The following is a 20,517-nucleotide window of genomic DNA, read 5'->3' as shown; positions in this document are numbered from 1 at the left end:
CACCTCTAGGAACTGTTCCTGTATGCAGAAGTGATCCCCCCTGAAGCCAACAGACAGCAGCCACATATGCACGGTCACCTGGTTATTTCTGGCAGTCCCATAGCAGTGAATGAAGAGGTGACAGTGCTTGCTCTCCATTAGCCACTATCGGACTTCTGAGTGTAGCTGAACACGCTTGTCTGGCTATTTTCGAAACTCCCATAGCATTTAATGGAAAGTACATTGTGCATGCATACTGTGCTCTTCTTCACTTTTGGTGGTGGGACCCTATCTAACAGTGATGGTATCAGTGTCCCAGATGGGCCACCCTTTTATTAAGGTTGCTTTGGTTATGATCATCTGATCAGGCTGATTGAAATTCTAGTGATGATGATTTTTCTTTACCATCTAATTAAAGTTAATACAAGTCACCTACTAATTAATTGTGATTGTCCATATTGCTTCCTTTGCTGGCTTGATACATTTTTCCATTACATTATACACTGCTCGTTTCCATGGTTACAACTATCCTGCAATCCTGCAGCAGTGGCCATACTTGCACACTATAGGAAAAAGTGCCGGCCTCTCTGGTGGCCCGGACCATGGGAGCATACATAGGCTAGCGCTTTTTCCTACAGTGTGCAAGCATGGCCACTGCTGCTGGATTGCAGGGTGGTTGTATCTATGGAAATGAGCAGTGTATAATGTGATGCAGAAATGAATCCAGCCAGCAAAGGAGGCAATATGGATAATCACAATACATTACTAAGTGCCTTGTATTAACTTTCTCGACATAATAAATGCTATTTACCAAAGTGACACAACCCTTTAAGGCTGGTTTCACACGACCTCCTATCTTTCTTTTAACCCTTAGCGGACCTTGCAATTTTCCGTTTGTGCGTTTTTGTTCTGCACTCCCTGCCTTCCCAGAGGCATAACTTTTTTATTCATTGGTATTGGTTTTATGTTTTAGTATATACTAGTAATAGCTACTGAAGCCTTCTTGAGGCTTCAGGCTATTAATATACAGTGACAGGATCCCCGATCTCAGCCGGGGAACAATGGTACCGGAGTGGGAGCACTTGGTTTCCACTTCTAGAAAGTGCACATGCTGTGGTGAAATTTCACCATGGTGTATCACTGCCTAAATGTACGGTTAAAAGGAATACTTTATTCGAAATTAATTAAAATCACTAGGCTCATATGCCCTTACAAGGACTAGGCAGAAAAGGAAAGGCGCCAGAATGGATCTGTGTATGATGGTATCCACAGTCCCACTGGCCCTTAAAATGGTTAGAGCAGTAGGAATGCTGATGGATGGACGCACTACCTAAGTACAGTACAGTAGTCCTGTATCTCTGCCCTGACCACTTCCCAATAGATAATTAGTGGTAAATTGTAAACTCACTGGACCTTTGACACGTCCACAAGTGAGTAAAAGCTGCTTGTATATCCTAAATAGACTCACCAGGTCTCACAACAGGATACCCGTCTGAACACTAAAGCTCTATATCAGGTAATTATTGTGGGTTTCATGATACTTGGTAACACATGGCTGACAGTTGTCTTTTCTGGACTGCTGTCAGGACCTCTCGAGTTTATTTGCCACTCATGAGATTCACCTTGAGGGGGTCTGTAAGCCGCCTATAGATCCCCCATACTAGCCTTATGGGAGCTGGGCCGCATCACATAGAACAAAGCAGCACGACCTACTGCTCTGACCATTTAAAGGGCCAGTGGGACTGTGGATACCATCATACACAGATCCATTCTGGCGCCTTTCCTTTTCTGCCTAGTTCTAGTAAGGGCATATGAGCCTAGTGATTTTAATTAATTTCTAATAAAGTATTCCTTTTAATCGTATATTTAGGCAGTGATACGTTTTAAATATAGTACGATCTCATGACCAAAAATATTTCAGTGAACCAAATTTCACCATGGCATCTAAGGTGTTAGATTTATGCGATCAGCTGTAGGGCTGATCACATACATCCGCTGTGGGTCACTATTGTTTGAAAGAGCAGAAACCTGGCTGTTATGGCACCTGTTGCACACGCGAGCGGGCGCCATCCTTAAAATGATACATGCATGGCGGAGGTCACCAAGGTTTTAATTTTAAAGGGATTTTCGTTTATGTTTGTGTGATTTTATTTGTTTATGCAATCAGAAATCATATAGTTTTCTAATATACTTGTATTTAAAATTCCGCTGCCTTTCTTATACCAGTGCAGTAGCCCCTGTCTACACAGTAGAATGGCATAGTCCATGCTTGAGTCCTGTGTAATGCATCCATGGTCTAATGAATAAAAATAATGGTGGAATTATTATTATTATGGTCCATGTAACAATTGATTTGCTGTGTGTGTATTTACTTGCAGCTACCTGTCCCTGTAATCTTGTAAAACACATAACTGCCCCTAGGTGAAGTTCTCATATTGTCAATAAAGTTAATTGCAAAAAAAAAAACTGTCCGCATAGTAGACAGCAAGAATGATGGAAGTGCTGCAAAGGCCCTGACAGACATGATGGGATGCTGCTGGAGTTTCTGCTCCTCTGTAATTACCTGATCCCTGGGCAGTGATAACTGAATACCAGGGGTCACATGACTGACACCATGTTTAGTCTATTCAGTTTGCCCATGGGAAGCATTTCTATAGATTAATATGTGGGTTTTACCATGAAACTAGGTATGTGAGCAGAATTTAAATACAGTATACAGTCCAGTATATTACAAAACTGTATAATATCCTAATCTACAAACAAATAAGTTAGAAAATATAAACTGGACAACCCCTTTAAATGAAAATTGCCGCAGCTCCAGGAAAGTGGTGTGCTCAGTACGGCTAATTTCCACAACCGTATTGGTTTTTTAAATCAGTAAAAATTGGGTTCGTGAAAATGAATGCTCACTTCTGTGTGGACCAGCAGTAAGTTTCTCGGATCAGGCACACAAATCCAATAAAATAATAAGTGTGTGTTTGGCATCATTGATTTGTGTAGGTCAGTATGCTATCCGTTATCAAATGGATAGCACACTGAAGAAAAATATGGTTGTGTGAAAAGTGACCATAAAAATGGTATGTGATATTAAAAGTCCAGATTACGCGTCCTATGCTATCCTGTCCTGTATCTGAAGAAGGGGCAAAGCCCTGAAACGTCTTAGGCTACTTTCACACCTGCGTTAGGTGCGGATCCGCACCTATAATGCAAACGCTTAGATTGTTTGCCATACTGTGTCAACTTCAAACGGATCCGTCCCCATTGACTTACATTGTAAGTCTGGACGGATCCGTTTGCCTCCGCACGGCCAGGCGGACACCCGAACGCTGCTTGCAGCGTTCAGGTGTCCGCCTGCTGAGCGGAGCGGAGGACAAACAGTGCCAGACTGATGCATTCTTAGCGGATCCGCATCCACTCAGAATGCATTAGGGCTGGACGGATCCGTTCGGGGCCGCTTGTGAGAGCCTTTAAACGGAGCTCACAAGAGGAGCCCCGAACGCTAGTGTGAAAGTAGCCTTATCTGTATTAATATCACATACCATTTTTATGGTCACTTTTTTTAAAATACTTATGTATTTACTTTATCTCTTTATATATATAAAAATGAGTTTCTGTCTGTCTGTCTGTTCTTTATGCGTGACCAAATGCCTGAACCGATCTTCACCAAATTTGGCACACAGATACATCAGGTTTCCGGGAAGTTTTTATACTGGGTCTCAGCTCTCTAGGACGTACCGTTCCTGAGATATTCTCAAAAAATTACCTGCATTAGCCAATAAAAGCCTGCAAGTCTTTCTCTTCAAATCCCAACTGCCATACACACAGTTTTACTCCAGGTTTCCATAACAACCCAGCCATTTTTCTTCACTGCTGTAGGTCCGCTCTAGGCTAGGGCTACAGGACGACAATAAGTCGCACGACACATAGGGCACAACTACGCTGCTACATGCATCCATCTTGGATGGATTTTTTGCGACTGTCATGTCGCAGTTGCAGTGCGACACCATAGCCTATCATTATAAAAGTTGTTGAGACAAAATGTTGCGCGACACATGTCATCGTGTAGCCCTAGCATTAAAGGGGCAGGGCGCTGTGGAGGTCACTGTTAAAGGGGCTGGCGCTGTGTAAGTCACTGTTAAAGGGGCGGGAACTGTGGAGGTCACTGGTAAAGGAACGGGAACTGTGGAGGTCACTGTTAAAGAGACGGGCACTGTGGAAGTCACTGTTAAAAGCGCAGAGTGCTGTGGATGTCACTGTTATAGGGGTGGGCTCTGTGGAGGTCACTTTTAAAGTGGCAGGCACTGTGGAGGTCACTGTTAAAGGGGCGGACACTGTGGAGGTCACTGTTAAAGGGGAGGGAACTGTGGAGGTCACTGTTAAAGGGGCAGGCACTGTGGAGGTCACTGGTAAAGGGGCAGGAACTGTGGAGGTCACTGTTAAAGGTGCAGGCACTGTGGAGGTCACTGGTAAAGGGGCGGGCAATGTGGAGGTCACTGTTAAAGGGGCGGGCACTGTGGAGGTCACTGTTAAACGGGCAGGCATTGTGGAGGACACTGTTAAAGGGGCAGGCACTGTGGAGGTCCTATTTTAAAGGGGCAGGCACTGTGGAGGTCACTGTTAAAGGGGCGTGCACTGTGGAGGTCACTGTTAAAGGGTGGGCACTGTGGAGGTCACTGTTAAAGGGTGGGCACTGTGGAGGTCACTGTTAAAGGGGACGGCACTGTGGAAGTCACTGTTAAAGGGGCAGGCACTATCGAGGTCACTGTTAAAGGGGTGGTGCTGTGGAGGTCACTGTTAAAGGGGCAGACACTGTGGAGGTAACTGTTAAATGGGTGGGCACTGTGGAAGTCACTGTTAAAGGGGCGGATGCTGTGGTGGTCACTCTTAAAGGGGCGGGCACTGTGGAGGTCACTGTTAAAGGGGCCGGCACTGTGGAGGTCTCTGTTAAAGGGGCGGGTTCTGTGGAGGTCACTGTTAATGGGGCAGGGGCCACTATTAAAGGGGCAACTGCTGTGGAGGTCACCTTTAAGGCAGCAGGGTACTGTGAGGCCACTGTTAAGGAAGCGGGGTACTGTGGAGGTCAAAGTTAAGGGGATGGGCTGCTGTGGAGGTCCATTTTAAAGTGGCGGGACAGTTGGGGGGGTCGGTGATAAGGGGTGGGTGACTGTGGAGTTCACTGTTAAGGGGGCGGAGTGCTGTAGAGGTCACTGTTATGGGGGATACTGTCAATATCTTTTAACGACACACAGAAACATTAAATGAAATAGATGAAATATACCCTTGCTAGTTTATAATAAAATCCAAGTGTGGTAAAAAAGTAAGCGCTGGGCACAGGTTGTTTTTGCAGCTACTTTACTGTCATGTAAGTGTCATGCACACCATGTAAGAGCTTATACAGTTTTGTATAGTGCCCTTACAGGTGTACAGGTCCATGCTGTACCTTTGTATGCTTTTGATTTCACATGCAGCACAGAGAGCTTTTATTCTGTCTGACACTCTCAAGCCGTATGGCCCAGTGGTGACTGCAACTCCTGTACCCTCTGTAGATAATCCCTGCTTCTAGACATAATGGGGGAGAATGATCTAAACTCGTGTAAAGGAAAATTGGCTTAATTGCCCATAGCAACCAATCAGATTTCACCTTTCATTTTCCAAAGGAGCTGTGAAAAATGTAATGTGGAACCTGAAAGGTGGCTGCTATGGGCAACTCCAGTCTTCCTTTACACCAGTTGTGATAATTCTCCCCCAATGAATGCACCCTTGTCATACTGTAACTTACCCATGGAAAGGTGTGAACTTGGCAAGTTCTATGTGTGAAAATATCAGATGGAGCTCTGTACTGTCCATTCATATATCTGTAGATAGTGATTAGATTTCCTCTAGGCCATCCTTTTTTCAAACTGAGGTTTGATCATCTTGCTTGGTACTACAAATCACACATTTTTTATATTTTGGTCACCCTCCTCTGCCACCTGTTTAATTATGACTCCTTCGATCCCATAATCTTGCTTTGGCAGCAGCTGCAGGAGTTATGTTTACTGCTTACTTGTATCTCAAAATCCCATTCATTGTCTTTTTTCCTATTTAGTGTGAGAGTTTTTGTATGATCTTTGTGTAAGTTTTGATGTCCGCCTTCTGTTTGCATGGAGCCCCTTCAGGAACTCTGGTTACCTCCCACACTCAAAAAACATAATCATAGTTTAATGCATTTTTATCATTAAATTGCTCATAGAATTTGATGAGGAAAGTACATTTTTATCCCTCTTGAGTATAGGGGCTGTGTCGATGACTATCTCAGCCTCTACAATGCTGCAGAATATGTTTGTGCTATATAAGGAACAGAAAATGCAGAATTGTAAAACTTTCTTGTCCAACTCAAATACTTTAACCTGATTAAAATGTGTCTATAATATAATATTAAAGGGAATCTATCACCAGCGGTGTAACTACCATAGCGGCAGACCATGCAACTGCTATAGGGGCCAGGGCAAGAGGGGGCCCAGTCTTAGTTGGAATTATCTCCTCATTTACTGGAGGTGAAAACTTGGTCAAGATTGAAAAGGGTTTAGTCCGAAACCCTTCTGTCCTGTGTGGGGAGCCTGGTTTGATCCTTGCTATAGGACCCTTACTTTTTTATGTACGCCACTGTCTGTCACAACAACTCTCAACTATTATGTGCAGTAATACATGAATAGAACTTCAGATAAGGACTCCAGATCACTATCTTTTTATCTTCCTACAGCCCCCCATTCCCCTGCTGTCAGTGTTTAGTGCTGTGCTGAAATACATTGTCATGACTGCTCTGCATGCGCACATGAGTCCTCTCCATTATATTAGCACCGCAGTCCGGACTTGTGTATTTCAACGCAGCTTTGAGTGGTGACAGCGGGGGAATGGGGGCCAGTACTGAAATAAAAAATGTCGATCTGGACTCCGTATCTGCAGTACTATAGTGTGGAGTTTGAAATCTGCACCATGTGAATTATTTGTGCGTTTTTGGATTGCATAGGGTGAGCTCTGGGCAAAACTGCATAAATTCCACAACAAAAAACACAAGTAACCCATGCAGATTTTGGTGTGGAATTTCTTTTTGTGAACTTGCACCTGTGTGCAGGTACCCTTACAGGGCTTTCCAACAATCAAGCTTAAGTTACAGTGCCGATCTCCTTACATAAGGCAGAGGGCTTTTTGGCCCCCTTAGCTTTTAGAACACTTTTGCTTACTAGTAACTGAGACCAAAGGTGCATTTACATGGCCAAATGATTGGGCAGATTATGTGGAACAACCGTTCCCGACAATGTAAATGTGCCACCGATCACCCGAAGAACGAGTGAAACGCTCATTCATCAGGTCATCCTGTTGTTCATGGCAGGCACCACCGATCATGGCTTCTGAGCTGCGAGAACGTGCCATGTCTAAACAGCAATCTTCAGCTCAGAAACCATGATTCTGTATGAGGAGGAGGGATCGCAATAGCAATCCCTCTTCCTCATACAGTGAAGGAGATCGCTGCATGTAAATGCAGCGGTCTCCTTCACTGAACGAGCAGCCGACTGTCGGGAAGGAACACTTCCTTCCCGTCAATTGGCCGCTCAGTCGGCCCATGTAAATCCAGCTTAACCTGTTCCGAACACATGACATACCGGTACGGCATGATGTCCCGGTACTTAAGGACACATGACAAACCGGTACGTCATGTGTAGTTCTGATCACCGGCGCACGGCGGGCTGTAAACGGAACTGGGTGCCTGCTCAAATCATTGAGCAGGCACCCTGGGACAATGCTACGGGGGTACCTGTGACCCCCCCCGTGTCGGCGATCGCAGCAAACCGCAGGTCAATTCATACCTGCGGTTTGCTGCGTTTCCGGGTTATTCGGGTCTCTGGGGACCCGATAACCCGGAACAGGATGGAGATCGGTGGTGTGATAATACACCACCAATCACCATCCTGCGATCCTGAGAGCTGGCTCTGAATGGTCGGCTGGGGCGGACGGGCAATTCAAATTACTGCAGCGCTCCTCTCTTCCTCCTTTTGTGTCCGGGAACCGAGAAGAGAGGAGTGCTGCACGATCTCCAGAGCCAGCTGCAGGGATCATCAGTGGGCCAGGTATGGCGTGAAGCTGTAGAAACTTTGTGGGAGTACCTCAGGGTAGGTACTCTTACAGGTTTCGTGTGTACGAGGGGTGAGATTCCCGTATTCAACCCCCAGAATGTCCCCCCACTCTGGGTGTTAGCGGGAAACTTGTGTGGGACCTTATGCACCCACTGCTAGATAAGGGTTACCACCTGTACGTGGATAACTTTTATACTAGTATCCCCTTGTTCCAGTACCTCACTGCCCGATCCACGTCCTCTTGTGGGACCGTGCAGAAAAATCAACGCGGCCTCCCTACCCACCCCCTCCAGGTACCTATCCCCAGGGGTGAGACTCGTACCCTTACCAGTAGAAACCTGTTGCTGGTCAGATATAAGGACAAGAGGGATGTCCTTGTACTATCCACAATTCACAGTAACGGCATCACCCCTGTCCCTGTGCGAGGTACCGCGGCAACGGTCCTCAAGCCCGATTGTATCGTCGACTACAATCGGTATATGGGAGGAGTTGATCTCTCTGATCAAGTCCTCAAGCCATATATTGCGACAAAGGCTTAACTGATTGTCTAGCTGTATGAATGGTACTTTCATGTTCACTTTGTGCTGATCATCTTATAACCCTTATCTGTAAATTACTAAAAGGTCATAAACACTTATTTAAGCCAAATTTTTATCAGTAAGATAAGAATTGAGCTTTAATGAGTGTTTATAAGGTCAGAGTTCAGAGCAGAGAGAAAATTATGAACCAGCTACTAGATAAACTCAAAGGTGTGCAGGAAAACGGCTCAATATTTTTATTAAAGACCAGCTGAAAAAATTAGTTTTAGCTCAAAATTAGTACAATACAATAATAATAAAAAAAGTGTTGGTGTACATAGCCTTTAAAGAGGACCTTTCACTAGAATAAAAAATCTAAACTAAGCATACAGACATGGAGAGCGGCGCCCAGGGCAGCGCTCAGCTCATAGCCTGAGAGTTTTTTTTTTCTCTCAGGCTATGAGCTGAGCGCTGCGATTGGCCATCGCTACAGCCTGGGAGAAGGAGACGCCGGCAGGCTCCACCCAGTTGAGCCAAAAATATGAAGATACCGGAGCCTATACCGGGAGAACGGAGCGCCACCCAGGGATAATAGTAAGTGCAGGGAGATCCCTGGGCGCCGCTCTCCATGTCTGTATGCTTAGTTTAGATTTTTTATTCTAGTGAAAGGTCCTCTTTAAGTCTTTTTAAGTTGGTTATTGATTAAATTACACACATTTTCCTTCAGTTTCAACATTGTCATTTTAAGTAAAGGCCCCTTTACACTGCACAATTTAGGAGATGATTGTTGGGAAGGAAGTGTTCCTTCTTGGGAATCACCAGCTCATCAATGAAGGAGACCGTTGCATTTAGGGTGGCTTCACATCATGTTTTCGTCTTACGTTTAACGTACACAAAATATACGTTAACGGATGCCTCAGACAGTACACTACGCTTTCCCATCCTGCTGGGTCCTACAGAAAAAGTATATTTTAACATTTGTACCTACGTTAACTGGTGGACCTGTTGTATGTGCACAATAATGTTTTAATTAATGTAGGGGTGTTGCCATTACACCTAGAGGCTCAGCTTCTTTCTGCAATTCCTAGAGACTCATTTGAATATATTAGAGCATAGGGAGTCATTCACGATCATCAATACGCGTATTAGGCATGTTTCTGGCGCAGATCGTGGCACAAAGGTTTTTGCACTGCAATCTGAAACTTTCCCCTGCTCACTCCAGGTCTAAAAAAAAAAATCGGGCACGGCATAAGCAGGAAAGGGTACAGGCCAAAATGCGCGTCTCATTTATCATTTTCTACTATTTTTTCTGTTTTAGTAGTAGAAAATGGTCTAAATGTAAGCCAGCAAGGTGGATCCACCACCAGTCAGAGGGCTTATTCAGACCGGCATCTAATACGCCAGTCTCAATAAATGACCCCATATAATTTTTCTCACCAACACGGGCACATATGAACATGGGACCAACACAGATGCCTTCACCTGCCAAGCGCACATGTAACAGGTCAGCCAGTTTCATAAGAACAAATCTACTGACAGATGCCGTTTAATCTGTAATATGTTAAGCATTTTGGAGACTGCAAACTATTTGAAATTTGTGACATATTTCTATATCTGCTCTGCTAATAATTGCGTCAACTACCACTAGGACATGTTAGACCTTCCCCATCATCCTATTCACATATTTTGAGGTACTGTAGTTCTGCAGCAGAACCACCATTACACGTATCTTCAATTGAATTCACTACTAGGGGCTTATTCTAAAAAGTGATTTTATTTATCTCTTTAAAGATGGACTGTATAATGTATCTGCTACAGTATATCAAAAACTAACTAAGGCTACTTTCACACTCACGTTTGGTGCGTATCCGTCATGGATCTTTCACAAACGCATCCGTTCAGATAATACAACCGCATGCATCCGTTCAGAACGGATGCATTTGTATTATCTTTAACATAGTCAAAACTGATCTGTCTTGAACACCATTGAAAGTCAATAGGGGACGAATCCATTTTCTATTATGCCAGATTGTGTCAGTGAAAATGGATCCGTCCCCATTGTCTTACATTGTGCGTCAGGACGGATCCGTTTGGCTCAGTTTCGTCAGACGGACACCAAGCAGCGTTTTGGTGTCCGGCACCAAAGCGAAATGGAGGCGGAACAGAGCCAAACTGATGCATTCTGAGCGGATCCTTATCCATTCAGAATGTATTAATTGCAAATCTGATCAGTTTTGGACCGCTTGTGAGATCCCTGAACGGATCTCACAAACGGAAACCAAAACGCCAGTGTGAAAGTAGCCTAAGAAAAAACTATTAAACTAGAACATGGCAACAACCTCTAACTGCTAAGTGTGTCCCAGGAAGAAAATTTTACTGAAATGTGATTAAACAGATGACACATTCTAGATGCTTTCAGGCTAATTGAATGGAGCAGACTAGGCTTCTGGGATAACTGGCTTTGTGTTGCAAGCTGCAGTTTCAGGTTGGAAGCATAAGATTTGAATGCACAGACATAGGAGAATAAGATACTTGCAATATTGCAATTTGGATTTCAGAATGCTCAAATATATTCAAAGCTATTAAGATTTGAGTGGTTTCTCTTAAGGTTCTAGTTTCATTCTGATATTCTGGTTTGATATAGTTTTGGAAGAAAACTATGGAAAGCATTTGTTATGATCCGTTTAGGCTACTTTCACACCTGCGTTAGGTGCGGATCCGTCTGGTATCTGCACAGACGGATCCGCACCTATAATGCAAACGCTTGTATCCGTTCAGAACGGATCTGTTTGCATTATTCTTAAAATAAAAAGTCTAGGTCAAAACGGATCCGTCCTGACTTACATTTAAAGTCAATGGGGGACGGATCCGATTTCAACTGCACCATATTGTGTCAGTGAAAACGGATCCGTCCCCATTGACTTACATTGTAAGTCAGGACGGATCCGTTTGGCTCTGCATCGCCAGGCGGACACCAAAACGCTGCTTGGAATGGAGGCGGAACGGAGTCAACTTGATGCATTCTGAACGGATCCTTATCCATTCAGAATGCATTGGGGCTGAACTGATCCATTTTGAACCGTTTGTGAGATCCCTGAAACGGATCTCACAAACGGAATTCAAAACGCCAATGTGAAAGTAGCCTTAGGGTATTTTACGTTAAGTAACAAACTGCATTGAGTGTGTACAGATCAATCCCTCCTTGTACAAAATATACTTACAGTTATATTTAGTCTTTAACTGGTGTGTTCTAAGGCTACATGCACACTACCGTATGTGTTTTGCGGTCCGCAAATTGCGGATCTGCAAAAAAAAACGGATGACGTTCCGTATCCCATCCGTTTTTTTTGTTGCGGATCCGTTTTTTTTTTTTGCGGATCCATTGTAATAATGCCACTCCCTGTCCGCAAACTAGAAAAAAATAGGACATGCACTATTTTTTTTGCGGAGCAACAGAACGGACATACTTATGCGGACAGCACACGGTGTGCTGTCCGCGTTTTTTGCGGACCCATTGAAATGAATGGGTCCGCATCCTATTTACAAAAGAAACGGAACGGACACTGAAACAAAATACGGTCGTGTGCATGAGGCCTAAGACTGAGTTGTAGGATTGGATTGGATTGTGTATTGTTATTCTAAGAAATAAATACATTAAATTAATATATAATCTATCCTTTTGTCACAAGATCCTGCTACATTCAGCACAATTTTCCAACAGTTCAATGGGAATCACAGTGCAGCCAGGTGAACATTATTTGGGAATCAGAACTGAAAACTACTGTTATAATTATGATTTTATACCTGACATTTGCTGAAAAAAGGCTCTATATTTTTGGAGCTTGTTCAAACAATACCCCAGAGTGATGCCCAATAGGAAGCCAACGGGTTTGATTTGGAATCCACAACCTAGGAGAAGGCACATTTATATGGTGCAACTTCAATCCCCAGGAAAATAAGGAATGATAACCCAATCATAAGGAACAGTTCTCTTCTCTGTTCTGGGGATACTGTCATACCTTCTTTTCTACCTCCCAAAAGTTGATTAATTCGTATGTACATGCAATATATCTATAGCTTTTTTTCTAATTATGTCTATGGTCTGTATTCCCAACATATATTTTTCTAAAAACAATCAGGCAAAATTGTATTATATTCCTGTATATTAAGGGTGGGTTAACACTAGCGTCATGGAGTCCGTTATGGCTTTCCGTTATAATGGAACATAACGGAATCCATAGGATGGAATGCAAATCGGAAGCCTTTAAGAGGCATTCCGTTTTGCTCCGTCCTAATAGAAGTCTATGGGAAAACATATCGGAACCGTCTGGGTCCCGTTATGCAAGACGACAGGACTTTGTTATCCGTATTGCATAACGGGAACCAGACGGATCCGTTTTGATTGCAATAGACTTCTATTAGGACGGAGAGCAAACGGAATGCCTTTTAAAGGAGTCCGTTTTGCATTCTGTCATAATACAAGTCTATGGGCAGCAAAACGGATCCGTCCTTCCGTCTTATGGATTCCGTTATGTTCCGTTATAACCCTGTTATAATGGAAAGCCATAACGGACTCCATAACGCTAGTGTGAATTGGTAGGACAATGTCACACGTTTTTAGGAAGAAAAAAATCTTGGATCTTAAAGATTGCAGTCAGGGGGGCCCAGGTGCAGAACACCATGACTACATCTTGATGAGGCACAGCAGTTCATAAAATGCTGTAGCTATTGAATTCACTTTTTATAGTGGCCTCCTCCTTGGCCATAATGACTGCTTAGGGTCAAGAGAATGAGCTAACTGCTAGCTTAAACATTCCTCTACTGCCCTGCACATACATGTCGATTATACCTAGAAAAATAGTGACAACCATTTAACTCCATGAACTCTCAAAGTAAAACGGAGAAATCTCCTGTGACAGCGGAGGTGACAGCGAGTGCCCACATCAACTCACTAAACCATTATACATTGCTTGTTCACACCTATAAGGTTAGGGCTCATGCACATGACCGTATGCATTTTCCTCAAAAAACACGGATGACTTCCATGTGCATTCTGTGGATCCTATCCTATGCATTATGCGGACAATAATAGGACATGTACTATTTCTTTGCAGAACGGACATGCAGACATGCAAAAACGGAATGCACATGGAGTAACCATTGAAATGAATGGTTCTGCATATGTTCCGCAGAAAAAAAACTACGGAACGATCACGGAAAGAAAATACGTTTGTGTGCATGAGCCCTTAATCTAACTAAAGGTCCTTCTGATCTAGTTAATAAGTGGTGCAGACAGCAGTTATACAACTTACATTTTACAACTGCTCACATTACACACACAAAAAAAATGTATTGTGGAAAAGGATGGAAGCATGGCAAGTAGTGCTCTTGCATAGCTGTATTTTATCCCAGTGCTCTCTGACCTATGTAATGATTGCTTTTTCCATAAAAAATGCAATCTGACAGAAGGGACCATTTTATTTTATTATATATTGAAGTCACTTATGATGGATAAAAACAAAGGTTCATATCTGTTATAAGGGAAATGTTTTTTTCCATTGTTCTGGCAAATCAGAACAATGCAAAGGACAACAGCAGTGTGAACATAGACTAGGTGACAATAAGTTTGCCTCTTGCTTAGAACATCACGGAAGTCTAAATTAGTAGGACATTTTTCTTCTTACTTTCTGTTTTCCAAAACCTAGGGGTTTTCTATAGCCAGGAATGTCTTACAGTCCAGAAAATATGGCATTTATAAATGTTTAGTCAATAACAGTAAAAAAAAGTATTGCATTTAACTGGACATATTATTTATGGTTTCAAGTGAATTTGTGGATGGGAGTGTTTGCATAACTTTCGTTAAGGGCACTCAGCAGTGTTCATCTTTCCAAGTAAACCAGTCTTTTAACATTCAATACAAATCTGAAAAAAGAACTTCGTGGCACAGTTATTAAATAACGGTAGCGTTAGCCCCAGTGCCCAGGGCAGCAACAAGTATTACCACAGCTCTGATTACCTATAAATCTTACCCTGGGTCTGTAGTCAACATTGCACCTGTATGGTGCATTGAAGTAAGAAGAGATGAGCGAATCGAAGTTGATGAAGTGGAATTCGATCTGAATTTCAGGAAAAATTTGATTTGCACCAAATCCGAATTTCCTCACGCTTCGTGGTAATGAATCACATTTTTTCCTAAAATGGCTGCTGCATGTGTTAGGACATGGAGCAAAGAACTCTGGGAACGAGGGATCACCCACAATGCCATGCCTGCAGCCAATCAGCAGCTAGCCAGCCCTGTGATGTCACAAGCCTATAAATAGCCTCAGCCATTTTGGATTCTGCCATTTTCCAGTGTGCCTTGTGCAGGGAAAGACGTCAGCAAGGATTGGGACAGTGCTAGGAAAGACTTCATTGTTCTGAAAAAATGATTTACAAGTTCAGGGAAAGATAAGTCTAGGTATTGGGAAAGGAGAAATTCTTCTTCTGCTTTTTGGTTTGCAATAGATGATACCTCTGTAATTCCAGAAAACCGTTCTTGTTATTGGGGTGCAAGTGCTGTATGATACAGCCATTAACAGGGTGTATTACTAGGAAATATTTGTACGTCTTAGCCGTTGTGCGGTACATATATATGTTCTAAAGCCTTTTTGGGGTGTATTAGTGAAAAAAAGGCTTATTTGCCATTGTATGGTGAGGTGAAAAAATTACAGCCTTTTCGGGGTGTATTAGGCTACTTTCACACTTGCGGCAGGACGGATCCGACAGGCTGTTCACCATGTCGGATCCGTCCTTCCGCTATTTCGCCGTGCCGCCGGACCGCCGCTCCGTCCCCATTGACTATATAGCGGAAGGACGGATCCGACATGGTGAACAGCCTGTCGGATCCGTCCTGCCGCAAGTGTGAAAGTACCCTTAGTGGAAAAAAGTCTTATTTGGCATTCAGCGGTGCAGTCATATGTTCTAAACTCTTTTTTGGGGTGTATTAGTGGGAAAAAAAGGGCTTATTAGACTTTGTGAAGCGAAGTGACAAAATTACTGCCTTTTTGGAGTGTATTAGTGGGGGAAAAAAGGGCTTATTTGTTGTGTGGTGAAGTGAAAAAAATTGCAGCCTTTTTTGGGGTGTATTAGGGTACTTTCACACTTGCGTTTTTCTTTTCCGGCATAGAGTTCAGTCACAGGGCCTCTATACCGGAAAAGAACTGATCAGTTTTATCCCCATGCATTCTGAATGGAGAGTAATCCGTTCAGGATTCATCAGGATGTCTTCAGTTCAGTAGTTTTGACTGATCAGGCAAAAGAAAAAACCGCAGCATGCTACGGTTTTCTCTCCGGCGAAAAAAAAACCTGAAGACTTGCCTGAATGCCGGATCTGGCATTTTTTCACATAGGAATGTATTAGCGCCGGATCCGGCATTCAGAATATCGGAATGCCGGATCCGACCTTCCGGCCTGTGCATGCGCAGACCGGTAAAAATGTGAAAAAATGTACAAGACGGATCCGTCTGTCCGCATGACAAGCAGAGAGACGGATCCGTCCTTGCAATGCATTTGTGAGACGGATCCGCATCCGGTGGACGATGGAACTGCCTGCCGGATCACACTGCCGCAAGTGTGAAAGTAGCCTTAGTGGGAAAAAAAGGATTATTTGCCGTTTAGCGGTGCAGTTATATGTTCTAAAACCTTTTTTGGGGTGTATTAGTGGAAAAAAAGGCTTGTTAGCCGTTATGCGGTGAAGTGACAAAATTACAGCCTTTTTTGGGGTGTATTAGTGAAAAAAAAAGACTTATTTGCCGCTGTGTGGTGAGGTGAAAAAATTACAGCCTTTTTTGGGGTGTATTAGTGGGGAAAAAAAGTCTTATTTGCCGTTTAGCGGTGCAGTTATATGTTCTAAAGCCTTTTTTGGGGTGTATTAGTGGGAAAAAAGGGCTTATTAGACTTTCTGTGGTGAAGTGACAAAATTACAGCCTTTTGGGGTGTATTAGTGGGAACAAAGGACTTATTTGCTGTTGTGCGGTGAAGTGAAAAAATGTCAGCTTTTTTGGGGTGTATTAGTGCAAACAAAAGTATTATTTGCCGTTTAGCGGAGCAGTTATGTGTTCTAAAGCCTTTTTTGGCGTGTATTAGTGGGAAAAAAAGGCTTGTTAGCTGTTGTGCGGTGAAGTGACAAAATTACAGCCTTTTTGGGGGTTTATTAGTGTAAAAAAAAAAAGGCTTATTTGCAGTTGTGCAGTGAAGTAAAAAAATTACAGCCTTTTTTGGGGTATATTAGTGGGGAAAAAAAGTATTATTTGCCGTTCAGCAGTGCAGTTATATGTTCTAAAGTCTTTTTTTGGGTGTATTAGTGGGAAAAAAAGGATTGTTAGCCGTTGTGCGGTGAAGTGACAAAATTACAGCCTTTTTTGGGGTGTATTAGTGGGGAAAAAAGTCTCATTTGTCATTCAACTGCGCAGTTATATGTTCTAAAGCCTTTTTTGGGGTGTATTAGTGGAAAAAAGGGCTTATTGGCCTTTGTGCGGTAAAGTGACAAAATAACAGCCTTTTTTGGGGTGTATTAGTGGAAAAAGAAGTATTATTTGCCGTTCAGTGGAGCAGTTATATGTTCTGAAGCCTTTTTGGGTTGTATTAGTAGAAAAAAAGGGCTTATTTGACGTTCAGCCGTGCAGTTATATGTTTTAAAGCCTTTTTTGGGGTTAATTAGTGGGAAAAAAGGGCTTTTTAGCCTTTGTGTGGTGAAGTGACAAAATGACAGCCTTTTTTGGGGTGTATTAGTGGGGGAAAAAGTGGTATTAGCTGTTCAGCGGTGCCGTTATAGGTTTTTAAGCCTTTTTTCGAGTGTATTAGTGAAAAAAAAAATTGTCTTATTAGTGTTTGTGTGGTGAAATTACGAAATTAAAACCTTTTTTGGGGTGTATTAGTAAAAAAAAATTGATTATTTTCCGTTCATCGGCGCAGTTATATGTTTTAAAGCCTATTTTGGGGTGTATTCATTTCCTTTTTATTTATTTATTTATTTATATATTTCATCCAACAGTATGCCAGACAGAGAAGTGCCAGGCCCTGCACCGATCATTATTATTTTCCCTTATAACATGGTTATAAGGGAAAATAATAGCATTCTGAATACAGAATGCATACTAAAATAGCGCTGGAGGGGTTAAAAAATAAATAAAAAAATTAACTCACCTTAGTCCACTTGCTCGCGCAGCCCGGCATCTCCTTCTGTCTCCTTTGCTGAACAGGACCTGTGGTGACGTCACTCCGGTCATCACATGATCTTTTACCATGGTGATGGATCATGTGATGGATCATGTGATGAACGGAGTGACGTAACCACAGGTCCTGTTCAGCAAAGGAGACAGAAGGAGATGCCGGGCTGCGCGAGCAAGTGGTCTAAGGTGAGTTAAATTATTTTTAATTTTTTTTAAACCCCTCCAGCGCTATTTTACTATGCATTCTGTATTCAGAATGCTATTATTTTCCCTTATAACCATGTTATAAGGGAAAATAATACAATCTACACAACCCCGATCCCAAGCCCGAACTTCTGTGAAGAAGTTCGGGTTTGGGTACCAAACATGCGCGATTTTTCTCACGCGAGTGCAAAACGCATTACAATCTTTTGCACTCGCGCGGAAAAATCGTGGGTGTTCCCGAAACGCACCCGCACCTTTTCCTGCAACGCCCGTCTGAAAGAGGCCTAAATTAGTGTTTGTGTGGTGAAATTACGAAATTAAAACCTTTTTTGGGGTGTATTAGTAAAAAAAAATTGATTATTTTCCGTTCATCGGCGCAGTTATATGTTTTAAAGCCTATTTTGGGGTGTATTCATTTCCTATTTATTTATTTATTTATATATTTCATCTAACAGTATGCCAGACAGAGAAGTGCCAGGCCCTGCACCGATCATTATTATTTTCCCTTATAACATGGTTATAAGGGAAAATAATAGCATTCTGAATACAGAATGCATAGTAAAATAGCGCTGGAGGGGTTAAAAAATAAATAAAAAAATTAACTCACCTTAGTCCACTTGCTCGCGCAGCCCGGCATCTCCTTCTGTCTCCTTTGCTGAACAGGACCTGTGGTGACGTCACTCCGGTCATCACATGATCTTTTACCATGGTGATGGATCATGTGATGGATCATGTGATGAACGGAGTGACGTAACCACAGGTCCTGTTCAGCAAAGGAGACAGAAGGAGATGCCGGGCTGCGCGAGCAAGTGGTCTAAGGTGAGTTAAATTATTTTTTATTTTTTTTAAACCCCTCCAGCGCTATTTTACTATGCATTCTGTATTCAGAATGCTATTATTTTCCCTTATAACCATGTTATAAGGGAAAATAATACAATCTACACAACCCCGATCCCAAGCCCGAACTTCTGTGAAGAAGTTCAGGTTTGGGTACCAAACATGCGCGATTTTTCTCACGCGAGTGCAAAACGCATTACAATCTTTTGCACTCGCGCGGAAAAATCGTGGGTGTTCCCGAAACGCACCCGCACCTTTTCCTGCAACGCCCGTCTGAAAGAGGCCTAAATTTTTCTGGCGCAGGCACAGGTCGCAGCAGAGTAAGGGGGCATGGCAGCAGGGGTCACTTCGAGAGGCCTGAGCTTTCGATGTCCTTTACCGGTCGTGTCTTGACCATCAATCCAGCGGTGCTTGAATGCTTGACTCAGTCATCCACTTGGACATCAGACATCCCCAGCAAAGAGTCGGTGGGTTCGTCAGACACAACCCTTAGTTGGCATGGCCCGGGAGCAGTCCCTGTGCCCTCACCTGTCCTCAACCTGCCTCTGTCCTTTTCTGTTCCCTCAGCCAGACCAGTATTATATGCTGTGGGCTCAGCTCCACTATACAGCAAGGACGAGCTACTAGAGGACAGTCAGTAGCTACTGCCCAGCCAAGATCTGGAGGAGACATCCGCCGCTTCCTCCCGTAGGCTGGCAAGTAGTGATGAGGAAATTGGCGTGGGAGCTGGTGTTGCGAGCGGTCAGGCTCCTGGCTCAGAGACCATTGAGGAGGACATCAGTGATGTGCAGACAGTACTTGATGATGATTTAGCCGATCGCAGTTGGGAACCGGATGATGAAGGGGCTTCATCATCATCGGGAGAAGAGGGTGGCAGCTTGCACGTGAGGCAGCGGCGGAGCCAGCAATTCGGTAGCGTGGCCGGGAGTCAGCAGGGTGGCAGCAGTGGGAGGTCGGGGGCCAAACGTGCCCGGGGTAGACCACCTGCTTCGCAGGAGCCTACCTGCCCAGAAAGTAGTGGTGCAGGTGTTCACGGAGGCAGCGGCCATAGCAGTCAATCAGTGTGGACTGTTGGGGTAAAATCACCCACTCGGCGGTGTGACAGTTTTTTGTTAAGCCGCTGGAGGAGGTGAACATGGCCATTTGCTGAATCTGTGGGCAGAATGTGAAGCATGGCCAGGGAGCCAATGTTGTTACCATGGGCCTACGTCAACATATGCAGCGTCACCATAAAGTGGCCTAGGAGAACCATGGCACCTAGTGGCACGCACCTGATTTCAGGCAGTCAAGGCTCCACCACCTCAGCCGAAGGGAGTTGGCTGTCTTTCCCATCATCTACCAGTCCTAATGCTCCTGCTCCTCATCCTCCTCGTCACACATTTCGTCAGTAGTCCATCACTGAAGCGATTGGCAAGAGACAGCAATACGCGTGTGGTCATCCAACGGCGCAGAAGCTGAACGTGCTGCTGGCCAAGTTGCTGGTGCTGAAGTCCCTCTCTTTCCAAGTGGTGGACTCTGCACCTATTAGAGAACTGATGGCTTGTGCCGAGCCGAGGTGGAGAGTCCCAAGCCATCATTTCTTTGCCAAAAAGGCAGTACCAGCCCTGCACACATATGTAGAACAGAAGGTGGGCCAGTCCTTGAGCCTGTCGGTGT

General features: G+C 43.7%; 1 protein-coding gene across 1 annotated transcript in view; it reads left to right on the top strand.

The window, feature by feature from the left end:
• Positions 1–20,517, top strand: part of KCNMA1 (potassium calcium-activated channel subfamily M alpha 1) — a 736,200-nt gene that overhangs the window by 224,174 nt on the left and 491,509 nt on the right. The gene's annotated exons all lie outside the window — the stretch shown is intronic.

This window comes from Bufo bufo, chromosome 6 (genome assembly GCF_905171765.1).
Source record: "Bufo bufo chromosome 6, aBufBuf1.1, whole genome shotgun sequence".
Lineage (NCBI taxonomy): Eukaryota > Metazoa > Chordata > Amphibia > Anura > Bufonidae > Bufo > Bufo bufo.
Note: the sequence above shows the minus strand (reverse complement) of the source record. Positions and strands in the feature narration are given on the sequence as shown.